The sequence below is a fragment of the Sminthopsis crassicaudata genome, chromosome 1, assembly GCF_048593235.1.
Source record: "Sminthopsis crassicaudata isolate SCR6 chromosome 1, ASM4859323v1, whole genome shotgun sequence".
NCBI lineage: Eukaryota > Metazoa > Chordata > Mammalia > Dasyuromorphia > Dasyuridae > Sminthopsis > Sminthopsis crassicaudata.
Genome location: NC_133617.1, coordinates 646,785,559 through 646,801,595, shown reverse-complemented (window position 1 = coordinate 646,801,595; position 16,037 = coordinate 646,785,559).

Genomic DNA, 16,037 nt, shown 5'->3' with positions numbered 1-16,037 from the left:
GATGGAGAGAGAGACAGACACACACACCGAGGAAGAGAGAGAAATAGAGAGAAAAGGGAAAAAGAAGGGACGGAAGGAGAGAAAAAGGAAGGGAAGGAGAGAGAGACAAGAAAGAAAGAAATTTCCATTATTTTTCAAGCAAGGAGGCTGAAATATCTGATTTCCCCCACAATTATAAAGCCAGTGTTGAGGGTGTGGGCTACTTCAAAGAGGCACTGGGTGGGTGAGAGGTCCTCCTAGGCATAGGGAACTAACTGTTAGGCCCTGTGAGATGGGAAGCGTTCCAGCTTCCTGGGGCTTTATTAGAAGTACTCTGTGGTCCATCAGTCAACAAGCATTTAAGTGATTACTCTGTGTCAGGCATTGTGCTCAATGCTGGATTTATAAAAAAAAAAAAAAAAAAAAGGCAAAAACAGCTCCTGCTCTAAAGTAGCTCTTATTCTAATGGAAGAGACAACATGCAAACAATCATGTACATACAAAAAAATGTATAAAATAAATTGGAGGTCATTTCAGAAGGAATGCTCTAGCTTATGGCCTGGGGCTGGGGTGGGTGGGGGGAGGGGACTGGGAAAAACTTCTGGGAGGAAGTGAGATCCAGGAAAGCCAGAAGGCAGAGATGAGGAGTGAGTGCATTGTGCAATGCAGATGCAAAGGCACAGAGTTTAGAGTATTTTTATTTTTTTTTGAAGGAACAAGGAGGTCAGAGGAGTAAGACCATCAGAAATGAAAAAAAAGATTCAAGTTATGAAGGACTTTAGAAGCCAAAGAGAGGGTTTGCTATTTCATCAATCAAGGAACCAGAGGATTTTATAAAATAGGAAGGACAAGATTAGACTTGCCCTTTAGGAACATCACTTTGATAGCTGAATGGAGGATGAACTGGAACCGGGAGAGATTGAGTTAAGGAGACTAAGTAGAAGACTTGCAATAGTCCTGGTGATAAGGATCTGTACCAGAGTTGTAGCAGAGGAGAGATATTGCAAAAGTATAGACAACAAGAATCAGCAACAGATCAGATTAGATTAGTTATGTCAGTAACTCCTGTGTTCTCAATTGTGCAGTTTCTACTGGGAACAGAACAGTGTTCTATTCTCACCTATAGGGGCACTCACCTATGTGAAATAATTGGAGTAACATCAGGGAAAAATAAAATACTATTGAAATGTGAAAAAGAAGAAAAAAAATAAAGCTAGGCAGAAGCAAAAAAAAAAAAAAAAAAAAAAAACAACCTTAAAAATGTGGCTGAAAAAATTTAAATCCTAAAACCTGAATCCAAAGTACTATATAAAGAAATAGATTTGGCCCCCAAGATCCACAAAAGGATATAGGACATAAAAAAGTAAATAAAAACTGCACCTCAAATTTCGGAATATACGGGAGAACTGTCCTGTCTCATAACACTCAAACATTGAGAATAAAAACAAAAAGTGTATATTTTCCAATGAGAATGAAGAAAACAACAATGACTTTGAATTCTAATGCTTTATGTTTCATTATTTTTCTCAACTTTGCTGCTCTTCAAATGGCTCTTTTATTTCAAAATTGCATTTAGAGTATCATTTTAGAAATGATGCCTGATATGCCAGAGGAGATAAAGAACTGGACCCAAAGTCAGGAGGACCTAAATTCTAATCCTACAAATGCTTGGCAGAAGAGTAGCACAAGTGTCAGGAAAATATGAAAGCCTAAGTTTAGTACCATGTGCCAGCTTTTAAGTCCAATCCTAATCAAACCATGACGATGAAATAGAAATATACATATCACTGAATATTGACATTGATTATTAATGGATCTACAAGACAAATTTGTAGAAGGAGTATATGTAATAGGATGTAACTAATTTGCTAACTGGCCATATAATTTAGATTCAATTATGGGGACAAGGAGAAGGGATATTCCTGTCTTTCCTTCTCTGCCATCTTTTCCTGGTCCTGGCTTTGTGAATGCTTTGGAGTATCCATGTCTCCCACGGGCCCAAATGTTCAAATATTTTTCTTGATGCTGGGCAGAACAGGGAGATGCTTTTCTGGGTTCTGTGGAACATGCACTATTGAAGGAGCAATTCTTTTTTTTTTTTTAATAGCTTTTTATTTACAAAACATATGCATGAGTAATTTTTTTTCATCGTTAACCCTTGCAAACCTTCTGTTCCAAAATTTCCCCTCCTTCCCCCCACCCCTTTCCTACCTGGCAGGTAGTCCAATACATGTTAAATATGTTAAAATACATGTTAAATCCAATATATGTGTACATATTTATCCAGTTATCTTGCTGCACAAGAAAAATTGGATCTAGAAAGAAAGAAAAAAAAACCTGAAAAGGAAAACAAAATGCAAGCAAACAACAGAAAGAGTGAAAATGCTATATTGTGGTCCACACTCATTTCCCAGTGTTCTCTCTCTGGGTGTAGATTGCTCTCTTCATTACTGAACAATTGGAACTAATTTGAATCAACTCATTGTTGAAGGGAGCCAGGGAAGGAACAATTCTTTACCTAGAATTAGGAGATAAATTAACCTTATTTCTGCTAATTCTGAGGGCCTATAGGCACTTGTCTGCTATTGGATGTTCTGAGATTGGCATCTGGGAGGGAAAGGAAATGGAGCCCCATAAAGGCACTTGTGTGAGATAGGAGAGTAAATAAGAGAATGGCTAATAAAAGTGGAACTGAAGAGAGTAAATATAGGAAATGTTTGTTTTCCTTTATTAGTCAACTTCTTTTGCCTTTGAAGTACTCCGGTTCTAAAAGTCTACCTTAGTTTTCTTTCTTCAGATCTGTTAATAGATTTCAATAGAATGATAGCCCTAATTCTCTGGACTGTCTTTACTATGCTAGGAAAACTCTTCAGCATGGAAGTTCATTCCACTCTTGGCCTTTAAAACTGGAAGTTTCTTCTGTCTCTCCTATGATTGGCTGGTTCCTTCAAGACCCCCTTTTTTCAGTACAACCAGGTCAGCCAGATTTTCATTCCTAAGCATTTCCTGTCTCTCTACCCTGGCCTTGCTGTGAGTATCTTCATCTTCCCTCTTGTTCCTTTTAAACTTTATTTTTTTTAAATACTTGAGAGCAGGAACTGGCTTTGTGTTTTAATTTCTATTCCTAGTGCCTGGCACATAGCAAGTGCTTCATAAATATGCTGATTATGAAATTATGACTGATTAGGTAGATAGAGAGATGAATGGATGAAGACATAGAAAAATTACTATTAATTGCTTATTTTATGCCAGGAACTGTATTAAGCACTGAGGATAAAAACAACAAAACAGATTGTGCTATCAAAGAGCTTACATTCTAACGTAGCAGACAACTGGAAAGGGGATGAGTAGGACATGGAGGTCTGGGCTCCAGCAAGGTAAGATAAAGATTTTCTCAGCCATTTCATTATCTTTCAGCATTTTTTTAGCAAAAGCCACAAAAAAGTTGTTAATGACTCTTCGTGAGTTTTCTGCCAAATCTGTGTAAAACTACATAAAAAATAATGAGATTATAGTCAAGCCCCATATACCAATTCTTCCAGTCTCTCTGAAAATCAGGTCAGATACCTCTTCATTAAGAGAGTTACATTTGGTGAAGTCTAGCCTATGGTGTCTGTTTAAGAAAGCAAAGGTGAAGATAAAGCATATCTAACACTGAAAGAGATTTCTCTAGCTTGAAAGTTATTGTCTCTCTACTATATAGAGTTCAAAGATTAATTGGCAATTCACTAGGCTCTGCTCTCTGCTATGCTAGCCCAGTTTTTCCTGCAGTAATTGAATATCATGTCCCTGTCTATAATTTAGCTTCTTTTGGAAGATGAAATGAGAAATCCTGAGAAATATGAGTTTGGGCTAATTGGAGGTTAAACTCATTTTAGTTCTAGGCACACAGACTGAGAGGCAAAGTCTTGCCAAAGAAAACAGTACAGAAATAGAATTAAAGAAAAACAAAAATCTTTGTGTCACGTTCTGGAGTGTTAGAGCAATTTACCATGGTTCATAGCCCATTAGAAAATTTGAAAAGGCACAAGTCCTGAGAGAAGCTGTCCTTTATACTGGGAAGTCCTCTATTAGTTTGAGGTCTCAATTGTCAAAATATATTAATTCTCCAATGTGAAAGATAGTCTTTTTTCATTATATCTGGGAAAGAGAAATGCATGGAGAAGCATGGCACAAGGTTTCAAAATCCCTGAAACCTTGGTGAGAAATCCTGGGTTTGAGAAACTAGGCAGGCCACTTAATGGCCTGAAATTTTAATCTATAGAATGGGGGGAAAATCAACTCACACTGTGGGTAGAATCATAGCATTTTGAGCTAGAAGAGAACTTACAAATCAGTTTATTTGCATTTATTAAGCATCTACTACAAAGATAGACCACCTCCCCCCAAAAAACCCCAACTAAAATCCTAAACATAATATCCTATGCTTGCTCTCAAGGAGCTTAAGGAGAAAGACAATATGCAAACAAATGTACAAACAAGCTATATAAGAGAATATATATATATATCTATATATATCTATATCTATCTATCTATATAGGTATATATATATAGATATATATATATAGATATATATATATATAGATATAATAGATTGTCTTCTTATCATGACTTTGGATATGGTGGTCAGAAAACCAATAATTAACACTAAATAATTGAATAAAATAAAAAAATTAACACTAAGCTATAGGACTAATATCTCGGCATTATTTAATTATTACTGTTCAATTTGATCCAAATATACCTTTCTAATTTTATCTTTCATTCTTTCCCAATAAAAACTTTGCCCATGCAGCCAACAGATCTATATACTTCTCCCAGTAGATGCCTTGTGCTTTACCACTCCAAGGCCATTACTCACATGGTTTTCCCTATCTAAAAAAGTCTCTGTGCCTCTCTTAATGAACAAAATTTTAACTCATTCTTGATGTCTTTTAATATTACTTCAACCCATAATAATTTATGCCTTCTTTGAACTCATAGTAATTGTTTGTTATACAATTTACTTAGAAATTAATCCTCTAATGTTGTAAAATACATTGGCCAAATCACTTTATCTCTCGATGCCTTATTTTCTTCATATGTTAAATGAGGGAATTAGACTTGATGGCCTCTTTGTCTGGCTCTTTATTGCTTGAAATCTGACTAATAAATATAATGATATGACATTGTTGAGTTATCTCATATTAATGTATTTTATTCCTAGAAATCATGGGAATCTCTTACTGATATTCTAGAAAGTAGTACTTTAAATATATATTAATAAAGCAATTTTAAAAATTAGTTTTAAAATTGTTCATAGTCACTGTATACATTTGGAAATTAGATGGAGGTTTACTCTCCTTATATAATTGTTTTTGTGTTACAACTGAATAATGAATTTTTAAAATAAAAAAGTATTGATATCCTTTGGTTTTTTAATATCAACTTTTATTTCCAAATAAATTCCCCTACTATCCATTGTAACGAAGACTTAAGAAATAGAGGGGGAAAAAAGAGCAGCTCATCAAATTAACCAACACATTGAATCAGTAAGTATATTCAATGTTCTGTACCCATGATTTCCCATCTTTGCAAAGAAAGGAAGGAGGTACATTTTCTTATTTCTGCTTGAAGACCAGATTTGGCCATTTTGATTAGATGCTGTTCCTATTTAGTATTTTTGTTATTGCTTTTCTCATTTACATTGTTGAAGTCTATTTGTAGTATTTTCTTGGTTCTGCTTACTTTAATCTACATTAGTTCATAGAAATCTTCCTCAATGTTTCTCTGAATTCTGCATAATCATTGTTTCTTATGATTTACTAATATTTTATTATATTTCACATATCATAATTTTAGTCCCCTAAGAGATGGACATCTACTTTTGTTTCTAGTTCTTGATTATGACAAATAAGGTGATGGTATGAATATTTTGAGGTATAAGGAGTATTTTTTTCTCTTTTTCATTTTCATGGAATATAATCTTACAGTCAGTCAAAGGGAAAGAGAAATTTTGGTCATTTTATCAGTATAATTCCAAACTGCTTTCTCAAATGGTCAAATCAGTTTATAATCCTACCAACAGTACATTGATATCTTTTCACAGACCCTCCAATATTGACTCTTATCATCTAGTAGCTTGACCAATTTGCTGAATGTGCAGTGAAACCTGAGGTGTTTTGATTTGCTTTTCTTTTATTCTTGCTAATTTAAAGCAATCTTTGCAGTTCTTCTTTTGGGACCATTTATTTATATCCTGTAGCCACTTATCCTTTGGAGAAATTGCTCTGGATCTTCCTAACCTCTATATTCTTTATACTAGATCTTTATATTTGGTGCAAAGACTTTCCTTAGGTGACTATTTCCCTCCCTAGTCTATACCTAAAAGCTTTTGAAGCTTCTGTAATATCTAGAACTGAAATCTCAAGTGCTTCATGAAAATTTCTCAGGATAAACTTATGTTTCTTGAATTTCCCTTTCTTAGAAGTCTTTCAGTCCTAATAGTTTCAGTCACACAACTTTCTCTTTATAGTTGACAGTCTTGTATTATTTCCTGTCTGTCCATCCTGTCTACTTAGAAGTACTATAAATTTCTTGATTAGTGATTTTTTAAAAATTCGTTTGTATCTCTCATGCATGGTATAAAGCAATTGAACTGAATATAGCAAATTTAAAGCTCTCAATACTAGCTAGGCTATAATCTAGCTAGGCTACAAATTATACCTTTTTAGATTCACTCTTTGCATCACAATCTTTTGGTTGGAAGAACAAAATTCTCACATGGTAGGTTATAAGGCATTCATCCAAAGTCATACTTGCTAAGTCTTGGCAGAACGCTTGTGATCTAATAATACCTCTTCTTTTCAAGTCAAAATAACCATTTTGTCCACATGGTCATTAATTTCTGAAAAGCAGGCAGTGCTTGTCCCAACTTGGTATCATCTGTTCTCATGAAAACCAGTGAGTACGTTAGAGATGGGGGGTTGTGTGCTGGAGTGCTGTATCAGTTGAATGTTGGCCAAGGCATTAAAAAAATCTGATTACAGAGCAACCCATGCAGTAAAATATGTCTGAACCTCCTTGTTCCAGTGTCCTTTGGCCCTTTCCATTTCTGCCATAGGTCTGTTCATTTATCCTGTCTTTTAAAAGCCTTATACAGAGTCACTTGGGAGGTATCCCCTCCCAATAAGTACATTGTTTGTTCCCAAAAGTTTCTGGGAGATATAGTTCAGAAATTATTCAGTTGTTTTTTACAGTTGTATCTGAGTCCTTAAGATCCTTTTTGGGATTTTCTTGACAAAGATAATGGAGTGATTTGTCTTTTCCTTCTCCAGCTCATTTTATAGATGAGGAACTGAAGGCAAACATATTTAAGTGACTAACCCAGGGTCACACAACTAAGTGTCTGAAGCTAGATTTGAATTCAAGAAGATGAGTTTTCCTGCCTCCAATTCAGGCACTCTTGTGTACTTTACCACTATCTGCCCCTCGTTCAGAAATAGAAAATTTATTAAGACATAAGTCTGTCCCCAAAGCTTTTTTAGGAGCTCCTTATACTCCGTCTGGGAAGCCTTCAATATATACTAGAGAAACTACTCAGCTATTATTCATGTTGTCTTAGCATTGTATTCTTGCAATTGACATTATGTATAGCAGAAAGTTGCCTAATGATTTTTCTCAAAACACTGGAAAACATCCCATATCTTTCATGTAAGCTAGCAGTTCTAAAACTTTTCTACTTGGGAGTCCTTTTGGATTTGGATAAAACTTCATTGCTCATCTTTAAGGTATCTTTTGGGTTTAAAAGCCTATGATTCTAAAATTCTTTGTAGAAGAGGCAACCTGATATAGTGGAAAAATATAGGATTTAGAACTGGAATGGATGATTTAAGCAAATTTCTTCATTATATAGATGGGAATATAAGAGGTATACAAGAGAGTAAAGGACTTAATCTGGATCACACAGATAAATAATGGTTATGGAATTCAGACTTAGTTCTAAATAGAGGGTATCAGTTTTATGTATTTATGTAAATAGAGATGTGTTTTCCTATCAGTCAATATATTTAAAGTACCTATAGTGGCAGGCATTGTACTAACGATTGGGGATACAAAAAGACACGAAGGACAATCTCTATCCTCTAAGGAGTTACAGTTCAATAAAGGATACAATGTGCAAACAAATATATACACAGAAAATATGTACAGGATATATAGGAAATAATTAATGCTAGGAAAGCACTAAAATTCAAAAGAGTTGGGGAAGGCTTCATAGATTTATTGTGTAAGAATAAGCATGCAAGTGTTTTGGAAATTCTAAATACTTTACAAATATGAAATATTATTATCAGTTATAGCCTATATTTCATTACCTTCATGATATCTTTAGTTCCTAAAAATGTAATAAATTTAATGTATGTTCCCTAGGAAAAAATTTCTCTTATAAGCCCTGTTTCTTACAGAGAAAATAAAGAGATCTTTATTGGAGGGAATGATGCTGCCTTACAGAAACCTCCCTGGAATGCTGGCTTTATTTAGGTAAGCAGCCTTGTGTAAGCCCATTTATTCTTTGCCACAAAGTTTCCAATACATGGTTCTTAAAAGCTGAAAATCTTTCCCAGGCTTTACAGTTCTTAATTGTCACCCTCTCTGTATTCACAAATCTCCAGTGGCTCCCCATCACCACCAGGGACAGGTTTGAAGATAAATGTTTAACAACTAGATAAGTGGAAGGTGGAGGTGGCTGGGAGAGGAAGATGGATTGAGGAATTGGGAAAGAAGAGGAGTAATGCAGGAAGAAAAGTGCTTTAAAATTTAATCTGCATTGTTAACATTTTCTCTATCACTTTAAATTTTTTTAAACTCTATCATCAACAAAATAATAAACCAAGCCCTGATTTTACCATTTGAGATTTCTAAGGTGTAAACGCTCACTTTGAGCTGGTTGGATCTAGTCCCATCCCCCTTCTCTCCTCCTTCACCCTTCCTTTCCACCCATTCCCTCCCCCCACTACTTCTAGGATGAAAAATAAAATCCTCTCTTTGGCCTTCAGAGTCTTTTATAATCTGATTCCTGTCTAGATTTTCCAGTCTTTTTACCCCTTCCTTCACTTCAAGCCTTCTTTGTTACTGGCCACCTTGCTAGTTCCCTTATGCTTGGAGCTGTCTTCTCATCTCTGTCTCTTTGCTTCTCTGACTTCCTTCGAGTCTCAGCTAAAACCCATCTTCAAGAAACCTTCCATTATTTCTCCTATATCTTATATATCTTTATTTGTAGATATTGTTATCATGTTGTCTTTCCCATTAGATTATGAGTTTCTTTGATCAGAACTGCCTTTTGCTTTTCTTTGTATTCCTTTTGCCTGGCACATAATAGATTCTTGATAAATGTCTGTTGATTGATGACTAATTATTGAAAGACATCTGCATGGTGTACTAGAAAGTTCTCCAGTTTGGAGTTAGCACACCTAATTTATAATCCTGTCTTTACTACTTGAGAATTATGTGGCCTTTGGTAAATCCCATTACTTATATGGAGTTGGTTTCCTCAGCTGTAAACTGAGAGGATTGAATTAGAGGCTCTCTAAATTCTCTTTCTTCTTCTGTAAATCCCATGACCTACATAGTCCCATGCTATTTCTTCTGATCCTAGGGAATTTAAAGAATTATGAAAATCCTCACAGTGAGAAATACTATTATTGATCACAAGATATTCTTACATTCCCACAAATTAGATACAGTTTTTTTTTTACATACTGGATATAAAAGATATCAAAAACATTATCCTGGACCCTAAAACTAAAGAATTTAATTTTTTTTATTATTAAAGCTTTTGAATTTTCAAAAGATATGCATGGACAATTTTTCAACATTAACCCTTGCAAAATCTTGTGTTCTAATTTTACCCTTCCTTCCCTCCACTCCCTCCTGTAGATAGCAAGTAATCTAACATATGTTAAACATGGTAAAACATGTTAAATTCATATTTATACAATTATCTTGCTGCACAAGAAAAATCAAATCAAAAAGGAAAAAAAACAAGAAAGAAAACAAAATGCAAGCAAACAACAGAAAGAGTGAAAATGCTATGTTATGATCCACACTTAGTTCCCACAGTCCTCTCTCTGGGTGTAGATGGCTCTCTTTATCACGAAATCATTGGAACTGGCCTGAATCATCTCATTGTTGGAAAGAGTCACATCCATCAAAATTGCCATCATATAATATTGTTACTACCATGTATAATGATCTCCTGGTTCTGCTCATTTCACTTAGCATCAGTTCATGTAAGTTTTCCCAGGACTCTCTGAAATCAGCTTGCTGATTGTTTCTTATAGAACAATAATATTCTATAGCATTCATATACCATAACTTATTCAGCCATTCCCCAACTGATGGGCATCCACTCAGTTTCCAGCTTCTTACCACTACAGAAAGGGCTGCCACAAACATTTTTGCACATATGGGTCCTTTTCCCTCCTTTAAGATCTCTTTGGGATATAAGCCCCAAAACTGAAGAATTTATCTGTGTTTTGGATTACTAATAATTTCTGACTGTGAAATCAAAGAGTTAAGCCAAAGGAAAGCTCCAAAACATGTTTTAAATATCAAAAGGAAACATCTTAGGTTACGTTTTTTGCATGCCTCATTACTTTTTTAAAACAATGCATCTAATTAAAAATTAACTAACATAATTTCACTAGAGTTAAGCTAGGATTAATTTTGTAATACTAATGAAACAATATATTGAAGGGATCAGGTGGGTCCCTAGGATTTAGCACTAGAAGGAATATTTAGTCCAAAGTCCTTAGTTTAGTAGGTGAGGAAATAGGAGCTCAGAAAGATGATCTTGTTTTTTCAAGTTCACAAAGAAGCAGAGGCAGGAATAAAACCTAGTTGTTTGAATACCTAATTCAGTCTTCTTATCATCTTATCCCTTTCTTTTTTTTTCTTTATAATATTCTTTATATTTTATATAATATTTCTTTATAATATTTTATGTTTACAAATTCATGTAAAGATAGTTTTAAAATTCATTTTTGTAAAACTTTGTGTTCCAAAATTTTCTCCTTTCTTCCCTCCCATCTCATCCCTTTCTACTTCCACTCAGAGCTTGCTTCTTCAATCATCCCCTTTTTCTTCCAGTTTTCAGTGTCTCTTTATCCACTGACTTGTTCTTTACTGCTTACAAATAGGTCTCTTTTAATTATTAAAAACAAAACAAAACTAACTCACTGGACCCAACCATCCCCTCAAGCATTGTTCTATATTTCTCCTGCCTTTCAAAGTCAAATTCCTGGAAAAACACTGATTGCCTCCATTGACAATCAACACTAATTGCTTCAAATTCCTCAACAACTTCATAACTGCTGATATTTGGTTTTATGTCTCATTTCTTAATTAGAACTGCTCCAAGCTTACTAATGACCTTATATTTTGTGGACTCTTCTCTTTTCACCCTATTTGATCTCTCTACAGTGTCAAACTCTGTTGACTCTCTCTTCCTCTGTACTCCCATTGTTTTTAAAATTTCTTTCTCATTTTTTACCTGTCTAACTACTTCTCATTCTTCTTTTCTGAATTAAGATCCTGGCTCCTAACTATGATTGTCTTCTTTCTTTATCTCTTTATACCCTCTCTTTTGCTGGGCTCTGGTTAATTAAATTATCATCTCTATGCAGGTGATTCTTGGATTTGTGTCTGCTGAGCTCCAGACTTGGATTGAATTTCCTTTCCCTTTATCCACACTTTGGTGAAGAAGTTCATCTTTATACTAGCTTCTAAACTTAAGTCACTTGCTCCCTTATCTGATTTCCCTATTCATGCCTTAGCAAGTCTCAACCATGTATAACTGATACCATCTGCTTTTTTGCAGTTTTTCATAAGCAGCTAAAAAGAGCTTGAGAAAAGTAATAAAGCCATCCTGACTGGGTCCACTACAAATTTATGTTATATGATCTTAAGTGGATCTCACTGAAGCAAGGAAGTTCTTTGAACTAAATGTTTCTGTATTCTAGTCACCACAATGGCTTTCCCAAATCCTTGCACCTCTTCTCAAATCTCCCCTACCCCCTTAGTTGAAAACCTTGTCTCATCATTCATTGAAAAAATTCAAGTTATTCCCTGAGACGATCTTTTTCACTCTTTTCTTCATCCCATATCACCTTTATCTTCCTCCATTATTACCTTCTTCACTCTTATCTCAAATGAAGAGTGGCCCTCTTCCTTGAAAAGGGAAATTCTTTAGATTCTATTCTGTCTTCTGCAACATATTGCCTCACTCCCCCTATCTTCTCATTAACCTTCAGTCTTTCTCTACTGGCTGCTTCTCAGGTACCTACAAACACTCCAGGGTCTCTTTTATTCTTAGAAAACATTCACTAGTTCTAACCAATAGTCCTAGCTATTGTCTTATATTTTTTCTCCCTTTTGGGCCTAAACTCCCCTGAGAAAGCCAATCATAATTGGTGCCATCATTTCCTTTTTTTTCTTACTTTCTTTACAACTCATTGTAGTTTGACTTTCAACATTATCATTAACTGAATCTACTCCCTCCAGAGGTACCATTGACTTCTTATTTGCCATGTCTAATGGCTTTTTTCTCTGTAGTCATCCTTCTTAATGTCTTTGTGGTCCTTGACACTTTCTGTTTCTACCTTTTCCTTGAAACTCTCTTTTCTCTATTTTCTATGGAATTGTGAGATTGCTCCTCAGTCTTCTGGGTCTTCCTCCAGGTCATACCCACTAATAATGGGTGTCCCATAAGAATCTGTCCTAGACCCTCTCTTTTTTTTCCCTGCATATGATCTTACCAGCTCTCAATGATTCAATCATTTCTTTCTTATCTCTCTCCAGTTCCAACTTCTCTCCTGTATAACCTCTCTCTTCAGTGTCACATCACCAACTAACTATTGGATATCTTAAACTGGACATTATATAGATATTTTAAACATAACATGGGCAAAACAGAGCTTATTATATTTTCCCACATACCTTGCTCTTTTCCAAACTTCCCTGTTGCTGTTGAACTCACCAACATCCTCCCAGTCATTGTTTTCCTGACATTAGACATTTTACTTTTTGACTCCATGCTTTTTCATCGACTTCTTTACTTCCCAACCATGCCTGAAATGCTCCCTTGTTGCCTCCCAGGTTTCAATGGCTTTCTTTACTCTCTCTTCTCAAACCCTACATACTGCAAGAGATCTCTCCTGCTCCTTTTACTCTACCCGACTGCTAATGCCCTCCTTCTGAAATTTTCTCTAGCTCATATCCTCTATGTATTTTGCATATATAGACATACAAGATTATAGTTATTTTCATGTTCTTTTTTATTAGAATGTGAGCTGCCTAAGGGTAGCTACTATTTTTTGCCTTTTTTTTTTTGGTATCTCTATTGTTTTGCACAATGCTTCACATGTAGTGTGAGCCTAATAAATGCTTCTTATTGTTGAAATTTAGATTATGATATTAAATATTAAGGTAGCTTGGCCTAGTGAACAGAAAATCAGTTCCAGAGTAAGAAAGAGTTGGATTTAAGGCTAGTCTTTTATATATAATGGCTGTGTAACCCTAGACAAACTAATGTGCTCATTTCTATTGAACTTCTGTTTAAGCTACCGAGCTGTTGCTAATTTGTCTTGGAAGAAGTTTCCTCACTGGAAGCTCCCTACATCAATCCTGTGGATTAGAGTTAAAAAACAAAAAGAAGCAAAAGTCAAACATATACATATATATACATATATATATATATATATATATATTATCATTGATGCTGGAGAACATATTTTAACATTCTTCAGTCTCATCAAAGTGAGCATTATTTCTGTTAATGTAGATGTGAATCCATTTATACCTTTCATTTTATGCTATTTATGTCCAACTCTTTTTGTAAACTTTCTCTAGAGGTGATATTCAATCTGCTTGAAGCCTTCTTTTGAATTTTTTTTAATGTTCTATGTTTTATTATTTCAATTTAGGACTCCAGACATCTTCCACTAGTCCTTTTAGTCAGCAGTAATTTTGATGCTTTTGACATCATAATATTTTACATTCTGTCTCTATGTAGCATCATTTAGAAAATATAGGATGTCCCAAAAAGCTTAGTTCAGTTAGCTTTAAGGAATTATGGCTGGAAAATGGAAAGATTTTCATTACACCCTTTCTACTTATCAACTGAAGCACTAACTCCTAGAGACAAGGAACAGCTTGCAGTTGCTGTACAATTTTCCAAATGGAGTAAACCAGATCCCTTCCTTGGATCAAGTTTCATTTTTCCATTAGCAGGGCCTGGTAGACTAACACTATGCATTGGATGTTGATTGGTTTGTCATAATCCAGGCAACTTGATTTTGCTGGCTTCATGATAGCATTATAGAACCAAGATCCAGAGATGGAAAGAAATTTAGAGATCATTTAATCTAAAAATCCTCATTTTACAGATGAGAAAACCAAGGCCCAAAGATATTATCTTTAGTTTTTATGTACTCAGTTATTTTGGTGAAATGAATATATTTTGAAGGTAAAGTTTCAAACCATTTCAAGAAGCAATGTTTTTAGAATTATCTCTTTTTTATCTTATATATATAATTTTTTCTTGTATCCATTCTTGTGTTATTCATTCAACTAAGATTTATTAAGTGCCTTTTTATGCCAGGTGATAATCTAGACATTGAAGATATGAGAGCAAAAATATGAAACCATTCCCTCTTTCAAGGTGTATCCATTTTATCAGCAAAGTTGTTGTGTACACATAGGAATACACACAGGCCGAATATATGTCAAATAAATACAAGGAAGTTTGGGGGTGAGTGGGACACTGGTAGTTGGAGGGATCAGTAAAGGTTCCCTGTAAGAAGATGGTACTTGGAGCTATGTGCAGCTAATTGGAGCAATGGAGAGAGCTGTATTTCTGGAGTTAGGAAGACCTGAGTTCAAATACAGCCTCAGATATTTCCCAGTTGGAGAATGGAGAATGGAATGGAATGGGGAAAGACTTGAGGCAGTTGATTATGAGGCTTTTCCAACAGATGCAGGAAAATGATGATGGCTTACATTAAGGTGATGGCTGTGTGAATGGAGGAAGGGGGATGGATTGGGAGATATTGTAGAGGCAGAAAGGAGAATATGGGGGATAATGAAAGATGAGGGAGAGAGTAACTAAGCATTTATTAACTGACTGCTGTATGACAGGCACTGTGCTAAGCTGTGGGTGGATTCATAGAAAGGAGTTCTCAAGCTAATGGGGAAGGTGGTACGTAAATAACTATGTACAAACAAGACAGACATAGGATAAATTAGGGGTAATTACAAAGAAAAGAGATTAATATTAAGGGGAATTAGAAAAGTCTCCTAGAAGGTGGGATTTTAGCTGTGAATTGAAAGAAGCCAGGGACCCCAGGAGATGGGGATAAGATGGGAGAGAATTTCAGGAATAGGAATTGAATAAAACACTGAAGTTATGAACTTTAGGAATTAGAGGAATAGTGGTGTCCTAGATAGAAATGAATAAGTTTAAAGAATGGCTGTAAAGATAAAGAATTCTGGATCCAGAATATCCAGTTTGAAGTGCTCAGTAAGCATATGGTGATACAGGGCTAGAGCCCAGGAGAGAGTGGAGAGCTGAATATCACTATTTGTGCCATTTTTATTGATGCATCCAAATGTCACATAATTCCAACTTCTTTTCAGAAGTACAGATTTAGGATCATGTCTCTTAAAACTGAAAAGAATTTTAGGGATTTGACTATATAACTTTTCTTTTAAATATAAGGAAATTGAGGCAAAGTATCTTGCATATGGAGTAATTTGGAACTATACTCAAAAAGTTATATCCCAAAGAGATGTTAAAGAAGATGTGCAAAAATGTTTGTGGCAGCACTTTTCTTTTTTCTTTCTTTCTTTTTTTTTTAATTATAGCTTTTATTTACCAGATATATGCATGGGTAATTTTATAGCATTGACAATTGTGGCAGCACTTTTCATAGTGGCTAGAAACTGAAAAATGAATGGATGCCCATCAATTAGAAGATGGCTGAATAAGTCATGGTATATAAATGTTATGGAATATGGTTGTT